We start from the raw sequence: 27,955 nt of genomic DNA on the forward strand, positions 1-27,955 counted from the left end.
CAATCATAAAACTAAGACTGAAAAAATTTCAGAATTTCTTGATTGGACTCTAAATCCCATTGTACAAAAATCACCGTTCTACTTACGTGACTCATGGGATTTCCTAAATTTACTTTTTCTGAATCCACCTACATCCTCAGATATTCTTTTGGTCACTTTAGATATTGAGGCCCTCTATACGAATATTCCACATAAAGAGGGCATTGAATTTTTACAGTCATATCTGACAAGTTCCACTGGCTTTAGTCAAGAAAGAATTTCTACTATTTGCACCTTAACTTCATTGGTACTGGAAGGAAACTTTTTTTTATTTCAATGACTCTATTTACCAACAAGTCAGAGGTGTGGCTATGGGGTCAAAAATGGCCCCTGCCTTTGCTAATTTGGTATTGGCAGCCTGGGAAATTAATTCACTCATACATCTACCTGATTTCAGATTTGTGAAACTGTACAGAAGGTACATTGACAATGTGTTTTTTGTGTGGGAGGGTGGTGAAACTGGTTTGCATAATTTCCTGGATACTATTTCAAACTCCATCCCTTTCCTTACCTTCAAACTTGCCTCTTGTGGGAAACAGGCAGATTTTCTAGATACACATATTTTTCTGGATCCTTCTAACTTGTTATAGAAGTCTACCATTCATAGGAAAAAGACATTCAGAAACAATTATTTAGACTTCACAAGTATGCATCCTCGGTTCATGAAAGTAAATATGGCCAGAGGTCAATTCATTCGTATTTCACGATTGGTCAGTGATGATGACATTTTTGTGAAGGAATGCAATATTCTTAAATCCTTACTTATGGATAGAAACTATCCAGCTCATCTGTTGGATAGGTTAATTACAGAGGTCACTGATGCTAGAACCACGAAGTTTCCACCTATCATTACTAAGGGCTTCATTCCTAAGGGACATTCCGAGATTGTTGCTTCCCATTATGCCTCCTCTACCTTGGACAATGACACTTCTCAGCCTCATGACCTTAGATCCATTCCTTTTAATTCCTCTGTTTCTCTTCCTACCTCGGACAATACTGCTTTGGTAACAGCAGCAGCACCTTCTTCTTTTTCTTCTGTTACTTCTTCTCAAGAAATATGTACATGTGACTGGTCTGTTGCATTTCCCCTCCCCATTTGTAGGGATGCCATTCACATCAAAAACATTGTTCTCAACAACTGGGACATTTTGACCCACAGTCAAGAAGTGGCAAATAAATTAGGTGTTACACCTTTGTTTTTACACAAAAGAACAAAATCACTCAGGGTTTCTTTTGAAAATAGAGACCCACCGTTTACTATTGAAGTGCCTTCTACACTTGATAATACTATAGGTATGTTCCCATGTGGTGGGTGTGTTATTTGCCCATATATTTTTAAAGGCAATTCATATGTTTTTAAACACAATAATTTCAGGGTACACTTCCACAGTCATTTAGATTGTAAGTCCACTAATGTTGTTTATGCTGCAGTCTGCAATTCTTGTCCAGCATTTTATATTGGTAAAACTTCTAGAATGCTTTCTTCTAGGGCAAAGGAACATTTGGCAGCAATCAGAAAAAAAGATTCTAAAAATGCTTTAGCAAAGCACAGTTTAAATTGTGGAAGCTTTGTTAGTTTTACCTTCCTTATTTTACAAAAAATTGAAGCCTTCCTTGGAGATATTAACACACTATTAGAAGTTAAAGAATTGTGTTGGCAACTTAGGTTTAATTCTGATGCTCCTCCTGGTTTGAATGAGAACCTGAATATTAAATGTGTTCTCAGATGGCAAGGCTAAATGTCTTTCTATTTATGTTGCATTCAGTCATTGCACATTATTTTGTTCATTGGCTACTGTAGTTACAGTCCTATTTTCAATGGTTAAGCCTGTTTTTGTTCACTCCCACTTAGTATAAATGTTGTGGTTTTCACATGCACTGTCACTGATAAAGTTCTTAACACTAATAAAAGGACGAAAGCTATCTACTGGCTCCTCCGTTTTTAGTGTATTTTAAGAAGTGATTTAGTTACATGTATTTGCGATCTTCTTCATTCGTATGACAGATTTTTACAGTTTATATATTAGTTATGACCACCCCGCCTGGTATGATTGTGGGGCAATATCCTGTGCTTTCTGCTGCTAATCTGGTGCACTTGGGCATTCTGAGACAGTGTGGCAACTGTCTAATGTACACAGACAACTCTCTCTACTTACCTCCCAACACTCATACCTGTGAGAGATGCACTTATATCACCAAACTGGAAGCAGTGCACGCTTCAACCAACTGAGAAGGTCGACACCTGCAACTCACTACATAGAACACAGAGCCCTCCAAAACACCAACCATCACAACCCACACATGGAAACACAAACCATACTTCCACCTTCACAGAGGCTCTCAATAAAAATTTACTCAAACAAGAGACCCCCCGAGACAGAAATGCACTCAACCACCACAATGCACCAACCCCAGAACACATAGCTCACCACCACAGTGTGCCCCTCAACCCAAGTCCTTAAGGTAAATACTTTGCCCAATGTACTAATCATAGGAGACTCATTTGTGAGGCACACTAATGTCCCGCTCACTAGGCTGAACAAGGAGAAGGTGACAGTCAGTTGTCTACCAGGTGCCAGGATCTGCCACATAACACATACACTGACTACATGGAAAGAGATGCGATGGAACTCTCGGATTATGTGGCCCAGACAGGTATGACCCTAGCCCTGAGCAGTATTCTACCATCACCCAGAATTATACCACAGTACAAGCAGAAAATGATTCACTTCAGCAATTGGCTAAGCTTCTGGTGTCATTCTAAGGGGATCCAGTATCTGTTTGCCTGGGATGACATGATTGACAGACCTCGATACTTTGCCAGAGACAGCCTGCATCTGTCACCCCTGGAATTCCAGGTACTGGCTAAGGCTCTTGCCACCCCTGTAGTGCCTTTTTAGGCAGTGTTCCAAATACCAAAATTCCACAGAAACAGCTACAAACAAATGCAATCTGAGGGTCATGCTGCTGAATGCTAGAAGTCTAAATCTCAAGATGCACTCGCTCGAAGCTCTCCTCAAAATGGAGAATGTCGACATCTGTGCTGTATAGAGACCTGAGGCAGAAAGCACCCCTGCACTCCCAGGCTGCAACTCATTCCATACCTTTCAGCCCAGAATACGGCCAGATGCTCCAAAGGAGGTGGTGTCTCCATATTCTTAAAGGATACACACACCTCTAGACTGGTAGCCCAGCAGAATACATCCAAGATATTTCAGGCACAATTAATACTGGAAGTATTCCAAAAGAAAGGTCGGCACCACAAGGACGTAAATAAAGATAAAAAATGTATTGCAATATCACAAATCAGACTGGTTTCGGCATATAGCCTTCATCAGTGATAACCATACTGAAATGCCATCAAAACCTAATAATTTCCTGTGACACCACTTCCCCACAAGACAAAATTCATTACTTTATTAATCCTTATTTAATTACATTTTGTCATTGAGACCTGCTGCAAAAAGTCCCCCTAGTTTAATAATCCATTTTCTTTCTTTAAAATTCAGAATGGAATGCCAACCTTCTTTAAATAATCTGTTACACATAATTGTGTCAATCACTGTAAACGTGAACCTGGCAGAAGTGTGGGATTGACAATGCCTATATAGTGCGTTAGTAATTCTTTTATTGCGCATGCCACTAAGGTGCTCAGACATCCGACACTGCAGTGACCTTGAAATCTGCCCCACATAGAAGGCAGAACAAGTGCAACTGGCCATATATATCACCCAATTTGGCCCACAATTACCATGAAAATGTATATCAGAAACCTGACCCGTATTTTTACTAGTAAACTGTTTAGTCTTGTACATGTACTTACAAAATGTACAATGTCCACAAGGAAAGGATCCAACAAGTCATCCCTGTTGACTTTCTTATAATGTGCAAAATACGAGCCCAAAGGTTTCCCTCTACGAAATGAGAATTGACATCTTTCAGGCAAAATTAAACCCAATTCATCATTAGTTGTAAGAATGTCCCAGTGGGTCCGAATCAGATCCCTTAATAGATTTACATTTCTACCATATGTAGTGACCATTCTGATAGCTTCTGACCCATCCTGATTGTGTTTAGATTTATATTGTAGTAAGTCAGATCTCGGTTAATTAGAGGCCCATTCTCTTGCTCCGAACATGTCTCCCTGTCTGTATCCCCTATCCAGAAATCTACATGTAAGATCTTGTTTAGATGTATTGAAGTCTTCATCAGATGAACAAATTCTTCTAATTCTCAAAAATTGAGATTTTGGAATATTCCTGACAGTATGGCTGGGATGGAGTTTATATGCATACAACAGATTATTATATTGCGGATATTTCTTATAAACTAATGTGCGCAACATATGATCCTGTTGATGCAAAATCTTAACGTCCAAATAATTAATTTCCTCCTGACTACAAGTAAGGGTAAATTCAATACCCCACTTATTCTCATTGATATATTGGATAAATTCCAATAAATAATCAATGACCCCTCGCCATACCAACCAGCAGTCGTCCAGGAATCATCTCCATGTATCAATTTCTGGCAAGAAGATATTATGAGAGTCATTATAAATAATTTGTTCCTCTATAAAACCCATGAAAAAGTCGGCAAATATTGTGGCAAAAGATGCCCCCATAGCCGTACCTTGGGTTTGCCGATAACACTCTCCTTTAAAGTAAAAGATATTCTTGGTCAGGACATGTTCAGCCAAGCATACAAGTACTGTATTAAATCCCAGAGAATAAAGTCTTGCCAATGAGGAGTACTGATATATAGAGATTTAACATCCAAAGTACACATCAACCAGTTGGGCTCTAATTGTGATTCAGACACAATCTGCAAGAATTCGGTAGTATCTTTAATTCTGGCCCTGATATATGGCAGTAAGGGTTGTAGATACTGAGTGAGAAACACTGATAAAGGCTCTGTGAGAGACCCAATTCCCGACACAATAGGTCTTCCAGAGGCACATTCAAATCTTGATGAATCTTAGGAAGGAGATATAAATGTTGCTTGCCAGGCTCCTTTACCGTAAGGTGTTGTCTGACTGCTTCACTAGTTATACCTACATCTACCGCTTTCCCTAAAAATGAATTAATCTCCTGTTTGAAATTGGGGGTGGGATCAATCGGCATACTCATGTAATGCTGGGGGTTAGTAAGTTGCCTGTTTCCCTCAGCCCAGTAATAACTGGAATCCATGACGACGACCGCCCCACCGTTATCTGCCGGTAGAATGATAATATCAGTGTTGTCCTGAAGTTCCCTAAGTGCTTGTTGCTCACCTTTAGATAGGTTATGTCCCAACATCTGAGAGGAGCATAACCTAAAATGTAGATCTTTCAGAACTGCCTCCTGGAATATAGCCACATGTTTGTTCATAAGAGGGGTGAAATTAGATTTATGGAAACAAAACTCCGTAGATCTTTGAAGGTCATCCTGTGGACCAAAAAATAGTTTTAAATTCAATTTCCTACAGTAGGCTGTGATATCAGTAACAAAAACATTTTCATCAACAAAAAAGCCTGGTATGTAGTTGAGACCTTTATTTAACATTGTTTCTGGTCAGTGAACAAAATATACTTGGAACTATTATGCACATTGTCACATTGAATATTCAACTCACTAGTGATTGCAATAGGTTTTCTATTCTGTTTGCCCTTGTGCGTGCACCCCCCCTCTGTGTCTCCTACCCCTAAAGGGTGATCTTGACTGTGTACCTTTTTTGGATCCGGAGAGTCACTGACATATATATTTTCTGTTTCAGTAGCCGAGGACTCATCCCTTGAAGTGCTGAGTCCCTATCCTGATTTTTTAAGGATGAATGGGGGCCTCTTCCTACGAGTATTAACCCTATATCTATTTCCCTCTGACACTCTTCTGGGACTCAGAGAGCCTACCACTGTCATAGTCTTCCACATCCCTAGTAAACTTTTTCTCCTTTGTTTGATTCTCAAAGATTAAAAGCTCCCTGGAAAGCTTGCTCAGATTGTCGGCATAATGTGGCTGTCCCTCAAAAACCTTCACCTCTTCACATATCTGCTTAACATCACTGATGTTCTCCTCTATAATCCTTTCATAATAGGATGTCAAAATATTTACAAAGGCCATTGATGCCTTTTGCTGTTCCACATTCCACTCTCTGACAAGAATTTCATCTAATTTGCCCACCAAAGGCTGGACTTAGACTCTGAACCCTTTCATCATAATATTTTTATTCTGATACGCCTTGAACAATTTCAGGTGCCAAATATTTGTGTGCAATGTTTTCATATTTTTACCCAGTTTGCTGAATAGCAAGTTGCAGCCGTCAGTTGGATCTATGTGGCCTTCCTCAGTTATGCCATCATTTGTTATTTTCAAGCCAAATACCTTAATATCATCACAATCAGCACAAAGGCACTGCAGTATGTTATTCATATCCATGACAACGAGCCTCAACTCGCACAGCACAGTACTGCAAACTGGTCCTCATGACAAGTTAGTGTGGAAATAGCACAACACAAAAGGTAATTTAGGGGCGAGCCACACACACCAGCCCCCCAGCAAGATCCATGGATTTAAACTTAAAAAACATAACCAAAATGTTGCACAAATGGAAAGTATCCCCAAAGGGAAATAGGCCCTATAAGCCCCAGAAGAAGTGACAATACTATAAATCTTAGGCAAAGAGGGAAAAATAAGTGGTCTCCATGTCCAAAACCTATTCATTACACATGATGAGATGCCTAAAAAGAGGAAAACACATTCTCCCACTAGCAAAGGTTAAATGTTTTAACCTGTTAGCGAACTCATCAGCCCTTGTTGATTCATACCCAAATCTTAAGGCTGTATGTGAAATATGCTATACCCTTAATCAATATGAACCTGTGAGAGGAAAAGCCACAAATGGTGGTGTATTATGAAATAACTTGTAAAAATATAAATCTTCACCATAGAAATTATACCCACACCCAAATAAATGCCTAACTAGATATTTTTCAAATTTTCAGCCAACCTTAGGAGCGTCAGCATCCAAACCTGACATCCAATTATTTGTGTAGCTTACCATGAATCACAACAGGATATGTCTCCAAAAATGTTTTGTTTAAATCCTAAAAACCATACACATATATATATATATATATATATATATATATATATATATCTATATATCTATGTATGTCCAAGATGGCTGCCACTCGATAATCCTAGGTAATAGAAAACTGTCCAAGATGTTCCCCATACATTCACATATATATATATATATATATATATATATATATATATATATATATATATATATATATATATAAATATTATAACATTTCACAAATAAGGCAAACCAATATCCCATAGTATGCTACTTCGTACGACAAATAATGTTCCCAGTTGTTAAGCACTAACATCAGCACTAACATCAATCACTCAAAAGAACTATTCGCTAGCAAAAATCGCTCTTGATAAACAAAAGCATAGGCTTTTGCCCCCACCACAGGTCTTTGCATACTAGTAGTTTGACATTAATAAATCATTCTCTTAGTACAATTATGTTCAAATCAACAAGACCTTTCAATATTTTGACTGTGGCTCATTAGATATTAAAAGTTCAAAAGCAGTATACTTTTCTAGAGACAATCTCGTAGGCAGTTATATTCGTGATGTTCATAAAATAAAAAAGGTCATAATACTACAAACGCCCAACCTATGCAATCCAGATTAGAATCACAATAAACCTGTAACAAAATGCAGATACGTGTTAAAAATTGCATAAATAAACTGCAGAGGTAAAGGTACAGTTCATAAACAGTTCCAAGTCCTAATATATAATATAATCTCTGTTTTGTTAATCTTCGTTATCTCACCACTCATATATCCGTAAATCACGGCCTACATGTTCACGCATAAATGGCCTACAATGAAGGCAAGACTTTCCATTAATCCTGTTCAGTATGTAACAAGGGAAACAGTCCTTAAATATATTCCCAAAACGCCAAAGAACAAATTCTGGTCTTTCTGTGCAAAACCTGTCCTTCGACTCACCGTTCGCCCTGCAGAACACGACAGCCAGAGTAACTTTACTTGAAACCAGTGACTGCCCTTCACCTCACAGTTCACTGTGCAAAAAAATGGTGGCCATGTTACACCACTTGAGCCCAACTACAACTCCTGAGACACCTGAGCACAAAAAGAATTAATTACATATTCAGCCAGACACTTTGCTGTTCGTACTGCAAAAATTGAGAGCCCACATATGCCTAATAGATCACACTTCCAAAGATGAAAACCCACATTTCACCAGTCGAAATCAACAAAAATGCCATAATACCAGCGATCCACCATCAGGCAGGAATTGCACCCGATGTACTCAACGAACTGGCAGAAACTAATCCAAATGAAGGTGAAGCTCCATGGCCTATCACATAAACCAGGAAAGATGAAGAGAACTCAGCTTCTGATACTAAAAGTGTGTGAAACGTCCCAATTCCAACAGCCAACCAAAGCATATAGTCACTCTCACAAAACAGCTAGCAAGTACGGCTGATGCAAATGGCCAAACAAACTTGAAGTATTCCACAAGCAAGCTCAGCACCACAAGGAAGTAAATAAAGATAAAAACAAGTAATTCTCTTTTCATAGAGGGAAAACTTTGGGCTCCTATTTTGAACATTATAAGAAAGTCAACAGGGGTGATCCAATGAACAATTACAGGAGACAGACTTGTTGGATCCTTTCCTTGTGGACGTTGTATTTTTGTAAGTACATGTACAAGACTAAGCAGTTTACTAGAAAAAATACAGGTCAGGTTTTTGATATACATTTTCATGGTAATCCTGGGTCAGATTGGGTGATATATATGGCCAGTTGCACTTGTTCTGCCTTCTATGTGGGGCAGACTTCAAGGTCATTGCAGTGTCGGATGTCTGAGCTCCTTAGTGACATACGCAATAAAAGAATTACTAACGCACAGTATAGACATTGGCAATCCCACACTTCTACCAGCTTCACATTTAAAATGATTGACAAAATTATGTGTAACAGATTATTTAAAGCAGGTTGGCATTCCATTTTGAATTTTAAAAAAAGAAAATGGATTATTAAACTAGGGGGACTTTTTGCACCAGGTCTCAGTGACAAAATGTAATTAAATAAGTATTAAGTAATGAATTTTGTCTTGTGGGTAAGTGATGTCACAGGAAATTATTAAGTTTTGATGGTATTTAAAGCAACTGGTTATCAGTATGGTTATCACTGATGAAGGCTATGTGCCGAAACCGGTCTGATTTGTGATACTTCAATAAATTTGTGATCTTTATTTACGTCCTTGTGGTGCTGACCTTTCTTTTGGAATACTTCAAGTTTGTTTGGCCGTTTGCATTAGCCGTACTTGCTAGCTGTTTTGTGAGAGTGACAACACTTGATAAGATGGCGATACAAGTCATAGTCTGCTGCAGAACCTCAAACATGTCCCTGGACTTTCACTCCAACTTCCTAAGCACCCTGGAGTCTATCAAGGTCCAACCCAATACTCTCATATTGGGTGACTTCAACTACCCTTCCATCAACTGGGAAAACTATTCAAGTACCAATGTACAGGCCCAACGCTTCCTGGAATTTATCAGTTCCAATGCCCTGGACCAGCTCATTCTGACCCCCACTAGTGGCAGCAACATCCTCGACCTGGCTATCACCAACATGGGAGACCATTGCTCCACACCTATAGTCAATTCCTCCCTGGTTAAATCTGACCACAAATTGATCACCATGAAAATCTCCATCTCACCTACTCCCCCTGCTAAGGTGACCACCCTGAAAAACTTCTCTAAAGCCATCTTTGGGCTCCTAAAAACAGAGGTGGCCAACGTCTTGGCACCCATGCCAATGGAAAATAGCTGCATGACTGCCGAATCATACAACAATGCACTGTATAAGCATGTACACAAATGCATGGATCTTGCCATACCAAATAGAACCAAGATGCTCTCCTCCAAAAAAAAGGAAGCCAATCTGGTGGTTCCCCAGCCATCAATAAACTCTACAACAGAAGGAAGAAACTGTTGCAAAAAAAATGAAGTCACAAGACTGAAAAACCTCCCTTATCAGTCTCAACAAAAAGCTGAGATACCTTATCAAATCCTCTAAAGCCAGCTATGAAGGCAGAATTGTGGCTGACACCAAAAACAACCACAAAGCCTTCTGTAGCTATATCAAAAACCTCAAAGGCAATACCCAGATTTGCTCTGAGTTATTGCACAATGGCTCCTCCGATACTGAGCCAACAGATATAGCCAACATACTGGCTGAGAGATTCAGTGCCAGCTTTACCCCTCCCCCCGGACCCTATTACAATACCAGAAGAAAGCCTGGTAGCCACCATTTCTGCAGCACAGGTAAAAGCTGCATTGTCCAAAGCCAAGAATACAGCATCCATGGGGCCTGATAATATCCCTGGCTGCATCCTACATGAGCTGCAAAACAAACTGGCACCACATCTCTTTGCCCTGTTTAATCACAGCCTTACCTCAGGCTATGTCCCTAATGAATAGTGCACTGTTACAGTCATCCCACTCCATAAAGGGAGGAGCAACTACAGACCCTGAGAACTATCGCCCCATTAGCCTAATGAGTCTGGTATGCAAAGCTATGGAGCGCATCATCATGGACCTGTTTAACAAAGATATAGGCAATCTCCAAACTCTTGACCCCACACAGTTTGGCTTTGTCAAAGGGAGATCCTACATGCTGAACCTGGTTGACTTCCTCGTGGTAGTCACCAAGGCTGTGGATGAGGATAAGGCAGTGCATACAGCCTACCTTGACCTGGCCAAGGCCTTTGATATCATTCCCCACTCAGGTATCATTGATAAACTCACCAAACTAGGTATCAATCCTTACATCACTAGGTGGTTTGAAAATTGGCTCACAGACTGGACCCACAGAGTGAAAGTTGCGGATTCCAAGTCAGACTGTCGATCAATCATGAGTGGTGTCTCACAGGGCTTGGTCCTCTTGGCATCTATTTCTCAGAAGTCCAGGCCAACACAGAAGGACTCTGGCTGACCAAGTTCACTGATGACTGCAAGCTAGGAGTCATTATCAACACCCAAAGTGATGCAGAAATCCTAGAAAAGGGCCTCACTGAGTCCAATGACTGGTGTTGGAACTATGGCCTGAAGCTTAACAACAAAAAATGCGTTATCACCCCCTTTGGAAAAACTCAGTTCGCATGAATTACCACATTGATGGGAGCTAACTGAATACTGAAGGGGCCATAAGAGATCTGGGTCACCCAGGTCGACAGCCACCTCAGCTTCGACCACCACATTGCCACTGTGGTCAGAAAGTCCTTCTACATGGCACATGTCCACTTGTTAAGTTAAGTTCATAAGTAGTTGTTGTATTACTGTACCTAATTGTTTATGAACTCATTTTTACTGTGTTTGTACTACAATTATTTCCATTATACACTACTACTTGATATAAACTCTGTGTGTCCTAGCTTACATGCATACGCCCCAAGTCTTAACTACTTTTTTTCCCCTCTTCCAGACCACTCGGGACCAAACTCTCTAACAAACATCCTCCCATCCCACCATATTAAAAAGCAGATAAAAGAAGTCACCCAGGAAATCATGGAATCCTGAAAGAAATTAAAAAAAAAAACTAAACATTGAAACTAGTGCATGTATGTGACCATCTATTATTTTTCTGTATCTTAAATAGAGACAATATTTTTTTTCAACTACTGCAGATTGACTTTAGCTGTGGTCAAACACTGCATTATGGATAAGCAGTAAGCATCTCTCCCCACATTTGTTTACTTACTAATTCTGCTGCCCTTTCTTCTCTAGAGGTTACTACTCACCTCTTCTCACCCTTCCTGACCATACAGCAGCTCCCTAATATATAAAATATACTCTGAAACTGGCCAGATTTTGTAACTACACTACATAAACAGTATACCCAACATTTCTAGCAGTTTTTATAGCTGCTGAGTCCCCAACTTGTAACTATACAGGCTACCACAGTGCAGCAGTAGGCTTTTTTCTCTTACTTACTGATAGTCTGTCGTGCACTCCTATGCCTCGCCTTACTGGCTCAGCCCACTCTGTTTGCTACGCTCACTCTTTTCCCCTTCCCTACCCCCATTCCCACCCACCCCATATCAATTAAACTTATAGCTATAGACCACACCCACCATCAATTCTCACACTGCCAATTAGCCTATCATATTACACCTATCATACCCCATAGCAGCGCACTCCACCACACCCTTAATAAGACACCCAACCCTAACAATTATAGACATTACCCTTATACTCATCCCACTCTTTCTGTAACTAAATATGATGTACTGCACACAACAAAACCAACTACTAAAAGCAGTATTCTACCCATTAACTATCTTCACTGTAGTACTGCTTTCCATCCTCTCCTCTTACCACACTCAACTTCAGATCAGCACCTCATCCCCATGGCAAACACAACCTATAGCCAATTCCATAAAACTAAAAGACTTCCCCATATCACCATACAACCTTACCTCCTCCCAATCCTACTCTTACTTTTACAATAAGCTGACAGTCAAAACCAACCCTCACTCTTATCAAAGGCAAGTGAAAATAATACATAAACTAACCAAACTCTATCTACACCTACTCCAAAACCTCACTTGCTGTGGTGAATTACACACTAATCCAGGACCCATTACATCAACCAACACAAACTCAAATTAACTAAATCCCCTATACCACAGACCTACCTCATCTTTCCTCTTCTTAAACATAAATGTAAGAAGTATATGTAACAAAATTCAGGATCTCCATGTCCTACTAGCTCTATACAAACCAGATATCACTGTGTTAACTGAAACATGGCTTAAACCAGAACATCACAATAATGAGATTACATACCCCTGGCTACAATATTATACATAGAGATAGATTAGAAAAAAAGGGAGAAGGTGTAGTAATATTATTCAAAAATCATCTCACCATAGAACAATTTGAGTGTAATGCCCAAGAAGTCAAAGATGTTGAGCTAATCCTTGCCAAATTAAAACTAAACTCCAACAAACATATAATTGTTGCAGGTGGTTGTATCCCACTACGATAATGGAAATCCTGCTAAACTGGATCTCAAACACCCTTCCACAAGAAACCATACTATTGGGTGACTTTAATATTCACTGGCTTAACTGCTCCAGCAACAATCCCTCTACCAACATTAACCTCCATGGGTTTACCCAAATTATATTACCCCTACTCGAATTGACAAATCATCCAAACGCCTGTCCATCTTAGACTGGATTATGTTAACTGACCCCTCTCTATCACAGCAATCTGGCTGTCTTCCTGATAGTCTAAGTGAACATCAACCAACCTACCTAATTAGGAACAGGTCCCAACACATCAGCCAACCTATCCTCAAAAGACCTTTATAGCTACTGACTTCATCAATACACTAAAATGCTGTAATTGGAATCCCCTAAAACAACATTCTCTAGATGAAGCCGTGCAATACTTTAATTCAACCTTCCTAAAAATCTTAAAGTATCATGCACCCTCCCGAGACATAAGAATAAAAACTAACTATGCCCCATGGCTAACAAAAGATAGCAAAAACACAATGAAAGAAAGGGACAAGGCATGGATTCAATTTCATAAAAACAAAACCACTACTTTGAGACAAAAATATCTAGAACTCCGTAAAAGCCAAAAAACAAATTAAACTTGACAAAACTAACTACTATAAAAACATGCAAGAAAAATATACTCACAACCAGCAAAAATTCTGGGCCACAATAAATGGTGTACTGCACCCAGGAAAATTCACTACTCCAACCCCTGTGCTACCAAACAACCATCATAGCATCCCCACTCAACTTAAGTACTTTACTGAAATAGTCCAAACCCTTGCTAATGCCCAAAATAGTACTAGCAGCCCCATACCAATAGCTACCCTAACCCACCCCAATACGCAAAACAATACCCCAGCTTTTTCCTGCACCCTGTGCCCACTAAGGTTATTTCTAAACTCTTTAAGAAACTCAAACCGACCACACTAGCAGCTCATAACCTACCAGAAGATTTCCTTCAGATATAAGCTGAGGCTATAGCCTATCCAGTGTCTATGCTCATAAATAGGTCACTAGCAGAATGCAAGGTGCCTACTTCATGGAAAATATCCCATATTATTCCACTGCACAAAGGAGGCAACTCCTTAGAGCTCACCAATTATCACCTAATCGCAATTCTATCTTCTTTATTCAAAATATTAGAAAGAGTTGTTCATTCTCAACTAATGCAGTACCTTCTTTAAAATAAACTACTTTCCAATTCCCAGCATGGCTTTAGACCTTCCCATAGCATCACCACAGCACTGCTAACATTTATCAACATAGTTAACCACCATAGAAACAAGGGTCTATTCTTATCTTCCATATTCTTAGACTTATCAAAAGCCTTTGACATGGCAAACCACAGTATGCTTCTTGAAACTCTATCTACCCAAAACATAAACCCCTCCTCTATATCATGGTTCAACAGCTACCTATCAGGCTGTCAGCAGGCAGTTCTATGGCAAGACCAATTGTCCCACCTATTACTAGTATCCATAGGAGTCCCTGAAGCGTCTATCCCCAGCCCATTATTTTTCTCGCTATTTACCAATCAGATTGCTACATCCTCACTCACTGCCACAGTAGTACAATACAAAGATGATACCACTCTTATATGTGCTGCTCCCACCTTAAATGAACTGCAAACTCTAACCTAAAATAGCTTTACTCTAGCCAAAACATGGTTCACTAACATCAAACTAATTCTTAATCCCAAAAAAAAAAAAAACTAATTATTTTCAGCCATGGTAGATCTCCTCTTCTAAACAATATTTCTACCATAAACTCCAAAGATAACATTCAAATCATACCAACCACACACACTAAACTGCTAGGTGTAGAAATTGATAATAACCTGAAATTTGACATCCACATAGAGCACACCATTAAGAAAGTAAACAAAAAGTTAGGACTCCTCACTAGGAACAAACAGTTTATCACTATACATACCAAAGCCACTATTGCTAGGACTCATCTCCTATCCATCCTTCTCTATGCCTTCCCTATCTTGACTAATCCCCGCCAGTCTGATCTAAACAAAATCGAATCTTGTTATAACAAGGTTGCCAAGTTTGCCGTAGGAGCTTCATATAGGTCCCATCACTGTTTATCCCTTAAGCAGCTCAATTGGCTTGAGATACCTCAACCACTACTACTAAATCAGTTCTCAACAGCACACAAGCTCTACTACCTTCCTGATAAAACCCCAGCACTCCAGCAGCTACTTCAGCCCCACATTACCACTAGAGCCTTAAGATCTAGCAAACAGAACCTAATAAATGTCATCAGACATAAAAACGATGCTGGTAAATCACTCTTTGCCTGCACTATTGCAGGATCTGGAATTCACTGCCAATCCAAATATCTTCTACTAACTCCACTACTCAATTTAAAAAACTCCTGAAACCCCACTATTTAAACAACAGGCTTTGCTCATGCTACACCCCAGGTTAATCTATACCAGTACACTGTTGAAAAGATTCTGCTAAAGGCCACCAGTTTTCTCCTGGAAAGTTTGTTTACCTGCTGTTATTTACTTTACTAAACTAATATGCATCTTCTATGATAATGGCAATATCTTACAATTATAACATTATCACCAGTCTGATGCCTTAAGTGTTATTTCATGTTTAAAAAAAAAAGTGCTGTTTCAATGTTAACTTAGTTACTTTACAAACTGACTACTTTTAGATTTTCTTAATCTCTACTTTAATGTATGCTTATATATATGTTATATTTCTCTTGTGTATTATATTGGATTACACTGTATTGTATTTTAGAGCTTTTCTCCCCGGGCCTCCATTAAAAACAGACCTGTGTCCAGTCAGACTATCCCGGTAAACAAATGTAAAATAAAATAAACATCTTATAACCAAAGGTTTCACATCCAGGAAGAAAGAGGTCATCATCCCTCTCTACTCATCCCTCATTAGACCAATAATTGAATATAATGCCCCGTTTGGCATATACCTGACCAGACACCTACAACAGCTGGAGAGGCCACAAAATTATCTCACAAAAAGGATCCTAGGCCTTAAATACACGTCCTACATGGACAGACTCAAGAAACTTCAGCTGTTATCAGTCTCTTATCATCTACTTAGAGGTGATCACTGCTTGACTTACAAAGCCATGTCCAACCCAGTCCTACTTGAAATGCTACACCTAAAGAAATCCGAATCCCCCCGCGCCACACGCTCCAGAGATCACAACCTCATTACCAGAATTTCAACGCCAAGATATCACCAATAAGTGACCAAAGAACTCCGTGCTTTTCTTAAAAATAGAAAAATGTATTCCATAAATAACAAAGAAACGTTAAGCGCTTTCACCCACCACAGTGTGAGCTTCTTCAGAACATTATAGTTTAAAATGCTGGAGCTTAAATTTAAAAGTTGGCGCCAAACTTTTTTTCTTTAAAGCTACATACAAATGCAAATTCTGCTACACTATCGTAACAGTGTAACCACTTGTATATGTTCTATATTAACACTCTAGGAACTCAATATATACTAAGTTACATAAATATTACTACTTTGAATTTCCTCTCTTATAATTATTGCACATTACCATATGAATATATACAAAATTAATACTGTAATTAATGTATTGATAAAATGAATCACTGCTAAAAACAATATGTGCTTAAAACAGCACGAATATGTAAACAAATGATTTTGGTTGCCATATTACAATTTATATAATACTGGCACTTCCTTTAAAATGTTCACATATATTGCCTAAAATAACCAAACTTTGTAAACATTCTCTCACTACATAATATCTGAATGACATTAACTGTTTCTTTTGTTAATGTTTTGCAAAGTACCCCATGGTATTGTGCCTAATTTCATCTCCCGAATAGGTTTACTGGAAATATGGTCATTAAGGCCCTGTAATGTGGCCGCATGCAGAAGTAGTTGCCACTACACTTCCTTGAACCCCAGAAGGGTTTTAAGATCTCCTCCCCTGGGGTTCATTGTTATGGTTTCTAGTATAGCAAATCTGAAATCATGTGTCTCACCTACCCTCTCTATATGTCTATACAAAGCACTGTTGGTGTCCTTCCTTCTGATACTATAAGTGTGATCATATATACGTTTTATAAAACATCTCTCTGTTTTTCCTATGTAAAAACACACACATTTGGTGCACATAGCCATGTATATAAGCATCTTTGTGTTACAACTGCCATATTTAAATCTCACTATGATATTTGACCCATTCTCAATTTTAATTTTTTCTTTTTCTAAAATATATACATATTGGTTGCAAGACCCACATTTTTTAGTGTACTTCTTGTTTGCTTTGTTAGTGCCCATCACTGCTGATGTTCGATTGTGTTGTTCCAAGTAATTTTTAATATTTCTCCTCATCTTATACACAAATCTAGGGTTCTCTCCTATGATGTCAATTAGGTTCTGGTCCACCAACATAAGGTTCCAATATTTTGTTAATATGCTTTTCACTTGTCCTACCTTTGGACTTAACCTAAGGATCCATGATCTCTGATGTTGCACACTATCTTGATTATCACTTCGTCCCTGGATTTGTGTATGCCCCCCTGCACCCTCCACACCCCCTGCTTTTTAAATATACCAACTCAGAGACTGCTCTACAGTGAAATAAAGGGAAAATTCCCTTTGCCGCATTGTAGTGCGGTCTCGGAGTTGGTATATTTAAAGAGCAGGGGGGGGTCGAGGGTGCAGGGGGGGTTGCCCCCCCGCTTACAACCCTTTATTTTCTTTTTTGTTGTTTTATGTTTTTTTTTTATGTCTTCAAAATTCTGTAAGTTTGAACATATAGGTTCGCACATATGGTGTTCGAACTTACAGAATTTCGATTACGTGATATAGACCCAAATATATACATAAATATAAATATATATATATATATATATATATATATATATATATATATATATATATATAATATATAAATAAATATATATATAGATTTGTGTGTGTGTATAGATAGATATAGGCTGTGTTATCTGTAAATCTCAAATGCACAAATAAATGTCAAACAGTTAAATACACAAGAGTTTTGAATACATACTCACACATTCATATATGGTAATGGTTCTTTCGACTGAATCACATATCATTAAATCAATGTGGACTGAACAAAACTGACTATCTCATTGAAAACACATTTGACTGAATCTTGATTGACTGAAAATTATAAGGTCTACAGTGTCAGAGTTGTTGTGGTTTATGTTTGAATGGAAGCGGTGACTGTTTTTTTCTTTTCTGTACTGTTGTCTGACTGCACAATTAGTATATTTAAGCAAAGGAGTCTGTGGGGCAAATGCCTCCCACGTCATCACCTTCGATCTGACGAAAATCTGCTTGACATCTATAAGCCTTATAGAAACTGCATTCAAAGTCCATATTTACACTGTGAAGTAAAAATCTGGAATATGATCCATACACCAATCAGGGCAATACACAACATTCATTTGTATAAGCTACAACTAAAAGAACACCTGTCTGACTCCTGGTTTTGCACTTGCTGCTCTCCTGGTTAAAATTTTAGCTCCTTCTCCTCCAGTACCTATATATATCCTATCTCTCCTTTTCCTTGGTTTCCTTTCTCTTCCTTGTATTTTTACTTGTACTCATTATTTTTCCTGCCTCCCATATCTACCCCAGTTATTACTTCTAACAGATACTTTTTCTCACTCTTCCCTCTCTTCCTCTCCTCCTCCTTATCCATCGTTTGAGTTTTTTCCACTCTGACATTTACTTTATGAGTGAGTAATGAGCTGTTGCACTTATAACATGTCAGCACATTTCAGTGCTACATGAAATTGTATTTATCTTGTTTTAATGATGGTATATGTGTATTATTATACATGTGATATGTGCAGTAATATTTGTATTAATCTATGTATTTACAGTATATTGTAATATGTCAGTTTTCATCTATGTATATGTATTTTCTGTTCTTTTATTTGTGGAGCTTTTCTCCCCGGTCCTCAGCTTAAAACAAATAAAATTGCAGAGTCTCTTAAAAGTTTGCTACCTAAATTTCAAAAGCTTCTGAGACACAGAAATTTTAATAATATCTTCAACAAACTCCAAAACACATTACGTGTGTAACACCCACGATGATATTCAACCACATAAAGCAGAAAACCTCACAAATCAAAATGTTGGTCATAGGAGACTCCATTGTGAGACAGAATGATGTCCCACTTACTACACTGCGTGAGGAGAAGGTCATGGTCAGTTGCCTATCAGGGCTAGGATCCATCAGACCATACATACATTCAAGTCAGTGAACCATAAGCACCAGAATGATTTAGTCATAGTCCATGTGGGCATAAATGACCTGAGACGTACCTCCCTAAACTATATGAAGAGAGACATGATGGAGCTCTCCAGCTATTTGTTTCAGGCACGTATGAGCCTAGCAGTGAGCAGCATTCTACCTATTACAAGGCTGATGCCACAAAACAAATGGAAGGCAATATCTTTCCACTCCCTGCAGGCTGTTCTAATGCTGAAGGATATAGATGTCTGTGTAGTTACTGAGACATGGTTCAGAGCCACAGAGCGCACACTAACTTAGCAGGGATATAATGCCGTTCACACATTTAGACCAGTTACTGCACAGAAAGGGACAAAGGGTGGAGGTGTCTTTATTTATATCACACTTCAAGGTGGTTCAGGCAATATGATGCATATATATGTGTGTGTGTGTGTGTGTGTGTGTGTGTGTGTGTGTGTGTGTGTGTGTGTGTGTGTGTGTGTACATCATGTATACATAAACATATACACTTATTTGATTTATATATAAATATATATATATATATATATATATATATATATATATATATATGTATGTGTGTGTGTGTGTGTGTGTGTATATATATGTATGTGTGTGTCTGTGTATAGACACACACACACACACACACACACACACACACACACACACACACACACACACACACACACACACTCTTGTTGTGTAGGTGCATATGTCAAATGTGGTAGCTATATACACATATATGTAGATTTATATCAGCTTCCCAAAAAATAAAACCAAGTGTTATTTAGAGTTGTGAAAGCCATCTTTTTAAATTTTGATATATGGTGCTGCATTCCCAATGCAACCTACACTTCAACTGGCACAGATATCAGCATGCCTATTAATGTTATGATGAGATCTCAGGAGGATATACTTTCCAATAGGTAGGGATAGGAGTCCTGAGCTAACATCCATCAGTCATTTTCATTTGCCAAAGTCATTACAGCAGTGTTTTGCAGAGAGGTGAGAAAAGCCTCACAGTTGACTGTTGTGTGTTTGTGGGGAGTAGAGGTGGACCTTTGTAAATGTGGTGTGAATTTTATGCATTGTCAAATGGAGAGACAGAGTAAAATTGTTTGAGTACCCTTTTTGGAGTATGGTATCACTGGTAAAGCTGCTGGTACTGTTTCACTACATGTGTGTCATGAAGTATGTACATGCCTGCGTGATTTGGGTTGTTTGCACTGGAGAACATATAAGTAGGAGTGTCGGATCACTTATCAGCATACCGCACAAATGTCCCTAATTTAGGCTTATATTTTTGCTCTGACATACTACCATCCATAATGCTTTTTGAAAAAATTGTGTTGGATTTTCATGAACAAATAATGACATTCATTGCAATTAAAGACATGTTTTACTTCAGAAAATGAATGCTAAATCATTTTGTGAGCTTACTAAATCAGTAGTATTGCTGTTTTCAAAAGTATCTGATTTGAAAGCTTTAAGACAGCATCATTATTTCTATCATTGGGTTACATTGTATCCTAGTATTCCAGCTAAAACTGATAGACATGTAGCAACCATTATCTCTCGAAAGCAAAAGAAGCTTAAAAGAGATGAGGAAAGTTATATTGGAAATTCCGCATATCCCTTACCTAGTTTTATTAATAAAAAAATTCCAAATGGTGCAATTAATCTTCTTATAACGTTAGTACCACAACCATGTCAGCTACTTCTGTTGCAACTGAGATAATCAACCCTTATTTTGACTCTGATTTTCCTCCTCTGAATCATCAGATTATGGTCCTTTTTTTTTGGAATCGAATGTGTCAGATCAAAGGACTGTTGCAGTCAGCAGATCCATTGTTTGTCAGAAGGTGAAAGGAGGTCAATAGAGAAAGAATCAGCTTGTCCAGTTTTTAATCTCAATTCTTCTACCTTAACCATTGACAAATGTAGCATTTTAGAAAAAGGTTTTACTTTTATTCCTGCTCTGTGAGTCAACTATACACAGTTGATTGATGACTTTAATTTATATGCCAGAAAATTAAATTTAAAATTTATTTTACATGACGTGGACACGTTCAAGGAAGGTGATTTGACTGTGTTATGAAAATGAAGCATCTATAATCCCTGTTTGCATAATACTCTTAGTGTATTTTCAGAAGCTCATAGTCATGATTTTAAAACTATATTTGATAAGAAAAAATCAGCTAAGAGGTTTAATTTAACCTATAACAAATATAAAGCTTTAATTAACTTGGCTCATAATAAACAGCTGAGAATTATGAAGGATGATAAAGGCAAAAATATAGCTTTGATGGATAATGATATTTATAGTAAATGCATGTACAAGATGTTATTAGACACCAGTAGTTATAAGCTAGTCCCTAAGTATTTTATGTTAGAGATGTTTATTCAAGTTGATATTGTTTTACTAGATTTATTAACTCACGGATATATTAAACATCATTATATACAGTGAATTGTTTAGATTTGTTGATTACCATTGATGTGGTGCAAAAACAATTCCACATTCAGTTATTTCACAAACCTACATTTGTAAATAGTTATTTACATTTCTCCAGTATGCATCCCTCTTTTATGAAGTGGAATATTGTTAGAGGGCAGTTTATGTGTTTAAGTTGGCTAATACACAATGATATTGTCTATTCTGAATAATCTAGTATGTTAATTAAGTTATTTGAAAGTCATGCTTATCCTAAGGCCCAACTAATTTATTTATTTATTTATTGGCATTTGTTAACCAGGATAGTCCAACTGGGCCAGGAGCCCATTTTCACTGGAGATCCGAGGAGAAAAGCTCCAGTTACAGACAGTTTAAGTATACATAACAGTTTAGTTTACAGTTAATAACAATCGTTATTAGCAAACACTACAAGTACACATAAGTTCTGTACTGCAAAGAAAAACAGAAACAATTTTTTTTTCTGTGTAGCTGCTGTATAACTGATGTGATAAGGTGTATAGCAAGTTCGTGAAAGGGGTGGAAGGGATATCTAGAGGTGTAATGAGATGTTAGAGAAATATATGTGGGAGATAATATACTGAGAGGATTGTATGAGATTGTGGTACAAAGTAATATTATTGGAGTGGTAAAAACGTATGCTGTAAAGTTGTATTGAAATGTGTACTGCAGAGTAGTATTGGAGTTAGGTAGGGTCATGGCAAGTACAAGTTTTGGTTCTTATAAAGTGTAGTTTGAGTTCTTTTATAAATTGTATAGGGTGTGTAATGGAGCACAATTGGGATAGGAGATTATTCCATGCCTGGGATAGGATGGATTTATATAGTAGTCTACCAATAGTTTTTTGGGGTTGGTAGATGTCAAGGAGTTGTTGGTTAGAAGTATGAAGTGCGCGAGTTGGTGTGTAGATGGATACCAAGGAGGACAGGATGGGGCAGGAGGATGGTTTATAAAGTATAGAGTGAATAATTTGTAACTGAGATAGAAGAAGTTGTTGAGGGAGTTCTAGCCATTGTAGTGAGCTGAGTGTGAGGCAGTGGTATGAGTTATGTGGGGAGTTTGTGGTGAATCTTGCTATTTTTGTGGTAGGTTTGTTGGAGTTTGGCCAAGGTAGTGGTTTGAATATTAGTTAGTATTGGGGTGCCATAGTGAAGGGAGGGGAGAAGAAAAGCCTGAGCCAGGGACAGTCTGGCATCGTAGGTCAGGAATCTACGGTTTCGGTAGAGCATACCCAGCTTTTGGTGAGTTTTCTTTATACTTTGAAGGCTGTGTAGGTTAAATTTAAGTTTGCCATCAATGATGGCTCCTAGAAGCTTTGTGTGGGAGTCAGGTTGTATGGTGGTGTTATTGGAGGATGAGATGAGAAAGGTAGATTTTAGGTGAGAGAGTGTCCATGGGAGGAATAACAGGAGTTTGTTTTTCTTGGGGTTTAGGATCAGTAGATTATCAGCTAGCCATTTTTCAACAGATAGAAAGGTGTCCTGGGTGAGTGTGTGAAGGTCAAAGATATTGTTTGAAGTGCAGCTGAGAGTTGAATCGCCAACATATTGGACTAGTACAGATTGTTTGCAGGAGGTATGTAGCTCATTTGTAAAGATGTTGAATAGGATGGGTCCCAAGATGGAGCCTTGAGACACCCCAGTAGTTACTGGGACGTAGGGTGAGCAAAAGGAGAGCCAACAAACAGATTGCTGTCTATCAGACAGATAACTAGAGAAGAAGGTTAGGGTGGAGGGAGCTAGATTGAAGTTAGAAAGTTTAGTCAGAAGAAGAGGGTTAGAGACAGAGACTCACAAGGCTTTTGAGAGGTCAAGGAAAAGGTTGTTTTTGTCACAGGATTCAGCTATTGTATGTGTAAATGACAGGAGGGCTGTAGAGGTAATGTGGTTAGGGTGGAATCCATGTTGGGAGGGAGTGAGGAGGTTATGTTGGAGGAGATAGTTTAGGAGTTGTGAGTATACACATTTTTTCATAAGTTTGTAGAGAGGAGAGAGGATGGCAATTGGACGAAAGTTTGATGGGTCTGTTGAGTTCCCCCCTTTATGCAAGGGGATAGTGAAGAAGGATTTCCAAATATCTGGTACTGTAGCTTTCTGGATAGATCTATTAATTAAGATAGATACTGGATAGGCTATGGATTCTGCAGCTAATTTGAGGAAAGTGGGTGGAAGGTTGTCTGAGGAGGGAGAGCAAGGTTTAAGCTTCAGAAGGAGTGATTTTATATATGAGATTGGAACTGGTTTGAAGGAGAAAAGTTTACTGTTTTGTGGCTTGGGAGGGATACAGGTGGAGTTTGTGTTGCAGTTTGAGGGTGTAAGTTTCTGGACAGTGTCAATGAAATATCTATTGAGAAGGGTAGCAGTTTCTAGAGGGCTGTTGTTTGGGTAAGGGGAGGGATTTGAAGGGGACCTGGGATTGAGAATTTTCTTTAAGGTGGACCAGAATTTCTGTGGATTGGTTTTGCAGTTATTTTGGGGAGAGTTTTAGTATGATTTTTTGTCCTTACAGACATGTCTTTTGACAAGATTCCAAAGTTCTTTGTACCTGTGAAATAGGGAAGGTTGTTTAGTCTTAGTCCAGGCTTTCCAAGTATTGTCACGGTTATGCATGAGCGATTTAGTTTCTTTAGAAAGCCAGGGGGCAAAGTTAGATTTGATTCTAATACACCTTGTAGGGGCTAGGGAGTTGAGTATATCTAGGAATATGCTATTAAATTTATGAACAGCATCATTCAGAGGAACTTGTTTAAGGATGGACCAGTCAATGGTAGAGAGGATAGAGTTGAATTGAGTAGTATTAAAGTTATGTAATTTATGACAGTCTCTGTAAGAGTGAGGTTTGTCTGCCTGGGAAGAGTGTCATAGTATGCCAGTAGGAAGATGGTCACTCAGAGTCTGGTAAGGTAGCTGGCCTGTAGTAAAGTTTGGGTGAGTTAGTGAGAATCCAGGCAATGGTTGAAGTGGAAGAGGTGTTATTGTGTAGGTGGGTAGGGGATGTTATCAGTTGGTGGAGTCCACAGAGGTTGATACAGAGCTATGGGGATTTAGTGGAAAGTTTGGTCTAGTCTATGTTAACATCGCCTAAGATGACAGTTTCGTAGGGTATGTTGTGAGAGAACCAAGAGAGGATAGATTCTAGGATTGGAATATTATTACCAGGGGAATATAAATGGAGGCAATGACAAATGTCTTATGGGGGTTAAGATGGCAGTTGAGGATGTTAAGTTTAGCTGGGTGGAAACCAGGAGTAGGTGTGGTGATGGTGGAGAGGTTAAGGCTATTGGAATGGAGGATGACAACAACACCACCCTTTTTTGTTGAGTCTATCACAGTGGTAGATGTTGTAACCAGGTGGCAGTATTTCTTTGTTAGTTATGTGGGGTTTTAGCCAGGTTTCAGATAAGGCTAGGATATGAGGGGTGGTTTGAGCTATCCAAGCATGTAGCTCAGTGATTTTGTTAGCGAGGCTTCATATATTTAGGGCATAGATAGAAAGGTGTTTGTGCTGTGAGGTTTGATTTGAGGGAGGTTGAGGAGGGAGTGGGGGGTAGGATGATTTAGGGGTGGAGGAGCTGTTGGTGGGTGTAAGGTTATGGGCTGGGGAGGGTGGGTCTGGATTAGGGTGTATATCACCAGCAACTAGTATGTTGCTGGGAAATGAGGTAGGGTGTGTTACTGAGAAAATGTGGTGGTGGAGTTTAGGCCTGGATATATATAGGAAAAGGGGTAGCTGTCAAGTAAAATGAGTTTATGATAGCAGTAAAAGGTGAGGTTGAAGAGAGATGGGAAGATTAAGATGGGGTGAGATGGAGGGGAAGGTTTAACAGTACATATGGTAGGAGAATATAGAAAAGTTTGGGAAAGGTTTGCATGATAGGAGGTTAGTTTGCGAGTAGAGTTAGGATTGGTAATGAGAGGTATAGAAGTAGCATGTTAAGTTAGGTTTTGAGTGTAGGAAGGATTATGAAATTAAAGACTGGTTGGGTATGGAGGAAGTAAACTAAGTAGTGATGGTGTAAGAGGTGGGAAATGTGGAAATTTCTGAGGAAATTATGCAGAAACATGCTGAGATATTTTCTCCCATCTTATTTGAGGGTTATAAGAGTAAAGCTAGGAATGTGGAAATTGTATTTTTAAGAATTTATTTGCATTACATAGTTGTAGAGATGCAATGGCTATAAGAAATAGTATTAACAATAATTGGAATATAGTCTTAGGTAACAAATATTTGGCTAAGATAGTTGGCATAGTTCCCAGTTTTACTTGTAAAAAAATGTTCTAATTTGATTAGTTTTTTTTTAAATAGAGTAAATCATTACTCAGTTATTAATAATAATGGACCTTATGGTACTTATAGGTGCCAAATTTGTAAATTGTGTTGTTATGTTTCCAACACTAATTCCATAGTTATACAAAATTCTGGCAGTGAACAGCAGGTATACCTGTAAATCTGAACATGTTGTCTATTTAGCTCTTTGTGTGCCCTGTCCAGCTTTCTTTGTTGGTAATACCAGCAGGAGGCTGGCAGAACATATTTACAAGCTCATTCTGTCTATTAAAAACAACAATCTTAATAATGCTTTAGCAAAACATTATCATGTCACAATTACTAAAAAATTAGATTTCTTTGCTATTGATGAGTTATGGTGGATATCTTTGTAGCATGCTCGAATACAAAGAAGCATGATGGCAAATAACCTTTGAAGCTGATAAAGTTCCAAGCTTAAATGAAGGTGTTTTTTTTTAATTTAGATCTTCAAATGTGTTTATACATAGTTTTATTCATGCATTATTTATTTAATTGATAGTTTTTTTGTAATTAAATGTTGTCATTTTGACTTTGTCACTTAGTTGATTTGGATGGTTGATTTCATAATGGGACCTTGATTTGTTGCATTTAAAAGAAAGTATATGCATTAATTCTGTTGGTCTGATGAACTTCTGCATTGTAATAAAAAACAAAAACACTTACCACAGTTATTTTAATTTTGGCTTTGTGGTTAATGTCAGTGAAGTCTTGGGTTTGTTCTGACAAGGGACTATTTATTTGTTGATTTGGAAGCTTTCTCCATGAATCTGTTGCTGAGAGGATGAGAGATGCACTACAAGTATGCAGCTAAGATAAGATACATAAAGCAATAGTAACATAAAGTACTGGGGCACATCAGAGGCTTGGGAGGTCATTGTTAAGAAGAAACCAAGAATTGCTTCATTGTTATGTAAAGCTTGGCATAAAATACCATAGTTCAGGTTATGTTATAGCAGAGTAACTATGCAAAGATAACCACATGAGCAGCCAGAATGCAATTCAAATCAAATATTTTACTGTACACATTTTAAGGAATGGATAGATTAGCCTAAACTCTGGATTGATGTGTGTGCTTTTTTTAGAAATAATTCCTGGGTAATGCTATTCAGATGTGAAGAGACATATAAAGGAACAGTTTTAGTGGCACACCAGGCTGGGATTTGTTTGATATCTATTGTCATGCAAAGTTGACTAATTAGTTGAATCTAGCCATGCTGGAAATGTAAGGCTCTAGCTCATTGAAAGAGGGGAGGTGGGAGAAGTAGCTTGGCCATAAACCGAAACTTGCAAATTTGCTTTTTGTAAAAAGTCTTATTTATCTCAGTACTTTGTTGACACTTTTGCAAACTTTTTTCAGAAAACGTGTAGTACATGAGTAAGAACAGCATGCTTTGGAAGGTGCAGTAATTCATGGCAAGATAAAAAAGTGTATGTTTTTTCATCATTTGCCCGTAATGGTACTTTAAGACAATAGATACCCCAGAGAAACGTTATTGTTAGCAAAATATTTGGAGCTGTCATAGTAGTACTAGTTGTCTAAAATGGAATATGAATAAGTTGCTGCTTTTTCACAGAAAATTGATAAGCAGTATTGTTTAAATCTTCATTTCATTATTCAAAAATTTTGCATGGAAATGCTTAATGTTACTGTAATTTCCAAACGGCTGTAGACCCTGCGACATAATTGGAAAAAGTTGAGGAAGCACATAGCTGCTATCCATTGATGTGCATATTATAAATAAATTTGTTAATTACGAAGTACTTTTAAGAAAATTC

General features: G+C 38.2%; 1 protein-coding gene across 3 annotated transcripts in view; it reads left to right on the top strand.

Moving 5' to 3' along the window:
* CCDC87 (coiled-coil domain containing 87) overlaps nt 1-27,955 on the top strand; it is a 1,578,580-nt gene that overhangs the window by 653,059 nt on the left and 897,566 nt on the right. The window lies entirely within an intron of this gene.

This window comes from Protopterus annectens, chromosome 11.part0 (assembly GCF_019279795.1).
Source record: "Protopterus annectens isolate FY-2018-M chromosome 11.part0, PAN1.0, whole genome shotgun sequence".
NCBI lineage: Eukaryota > Metazoa > Chordata > Ceratodontiformes > Protopteridae > Protopterus > Protopterus annectens.